Source organism: Geospiza fortis, unplaced genomic scaffold (genome assembly GCF_000277835.1).
Source record: "Geospiza fortis unplaced genomic scaffold, GeoFor_1.0 scaffold237, whole genome shotgun sequence".
In the NCBI taxonomy this organism is placed as follows: Eukaryota; Metazoa; Chordata; class Aves; order Passeriformes; family Thraupidae; genus Geospiza; species Geospiza fortis.
In genome coordinates this window covers 4,996,161-4,997,816 of record NW_005054319.1, presented here as the reverse complement: position 1 = coordinate 4,997,816, position 1,656 = coordinate 4,996,161, and the positions used below count along the sequence as shown (strand labels likewise).

General features: G+C 49.8%; 1 protein-coding gene across 1 annotated transcript in view; it reads left to right on the top strand.

The window, feature by feature from the left end:
- The first annotated feature begins 294 nt into the window (after window positions 1–294).
- CCP110 (centriolar coiled-coil protein 110) overlaps window positions 295–1,656 on the top strand; it is a 17,926-nt gene continuing 16,564 nt past the window's right edge. Inside the window, exons 1-2 of the mRNA XM_031056500.1 lie at window positions 295–316; window positions 405–588. The gene's annotated coding sequence lies outside the window, so the exon portion shown is untranslated. The remainder of the gene's footprint in view (window positions 317–404; window positions 589–1,656) is intronic.

Genomic DNA, 1,656 nt, shown 5'->3' with positions numbered 1-1,656 from the left:
CGGGGCGCTGAGGGAATGGGGGTGTTCCTGATGGAACGCGGGGCGCTGAGGGGACACCGGGGCTGCTCCTCATGGAACACGGGGCTCTGACAGAAACAGAGGCTGTTCCTGGTGGAACACGGGGCACTGACGGAAGCGGGCTGTTCCTCATGGAACACGGGGCACTGAGGCAAACAGGGGCTGTTCCCGATAAAACATGGTGCAGATAAAAGTAAAGGGTGCTAAAGGAAGGAAAGGTAGCGCTGTCCGGGAAGTCGCAGAACATTTGTGTGTATGGAGGGTGTTGAGGGCTTTCTGCAGCTGTGCCAGCTACCCGGTTAGAAACATAATATCCATAGTGATTATTTTCCAGCTACTTGCTGTGTTTGTTGTATACAACATTATATATTGTATGTTTTATGTAGCTGACTGTGCAGTCGTGCCTGCTCACAGGCCAGGCCCGGGAGGAGCAGGCGGTGCCTCCTGCCCGGACAGCAGCGGCTGCTGCTGGACAGGGACCGCGGCTCTGGCCCCTGACACCTGTGTGAACATCCGCCAGGAGTCCAGAGAGATGAGCAACACAGCACGAAAACAACCGGTTATGTGAAGGTTGGGGAAACGGCATGTTTAGTCTAGAAGTGGAATAGCAAAGCCGAGGAACTTGCAGTTTGTGTTAGTGTAAATGGGGGTTTTCACCATCTTTTTGTTGTCTGTATCTGTGGGAAGGATGGGAAGCAACTGACTTTCCAGTGAGGAGCTCTGACCAACTAGAGGTAGAACAGGCATGAGGCCATCTTCTGAAGGGTTGGTTTTGTTTCCTTTTTTTTAAAAATTTTTTTAAATTGCTGAGATGAATATTTGTCATATAGTGTCATAACATGTCATAGCATGTTTTGAGCATCTCAGATGCTCTGTCAGTGGTTTTATGTTTCTGCCAGGTGTAGCTGAAGAAAAATCAGAGATTTTATATGCAGATGCACAACAAATAATGGACTGTCTAATTAGATGTCTAACATATTTAAAAAACCTTTTGATAAACAACAGCATTTGTTAAGATTAAAGATGAAATTTAAAAAATAAATCCCCTCAATGATCATTGAAGAGGTAACAGATGATGAACTTGTTTTTTGAAACCAGAACGACAGCTTTAACAGCTCTAAATGCTGGGAATTAGATGCTTCCATATATTTAAATTAATTATGCCTGGGCCAAGTGCTGGCAAACAAGTGTGGATTTTCCTTCCACCTGACCTGCCTGACAGGTGAGTGTTACCTGCTGCTGGACTGGCTGGACCGGCAGCTGGCTGCTGCCCGTGCGGGAGGGATAGGATGTCAGTGGTGCTGCCCTGGTGGGTGCTGTCCTCGCAGAGCATGGGAACAGGTGCGCACGTTTATCTCTCTTATCACAGCGTGCTCGCTGAATCTGATACCTGCGGCGGCACATTTGTGCTCCTGAGGAACATAGGACTGCACAGCCGTGTGATATGCAATGGGATGAAGCAGAAGAGATTTCACGGGGAACTTGTCTGGGAGAGCTGTGTGTGGAAATGGCTGGAAATGCCACCAGGATGGCGCTCCATCCGCTCTCATCTCGCTGACCTGGGGCTGCCTTGGCTGGGCGCTCCCTCGGCACGGCAGAGCTGTCCCCGGCTGTGTCCCGGGGGCTGTGACGGGTCGC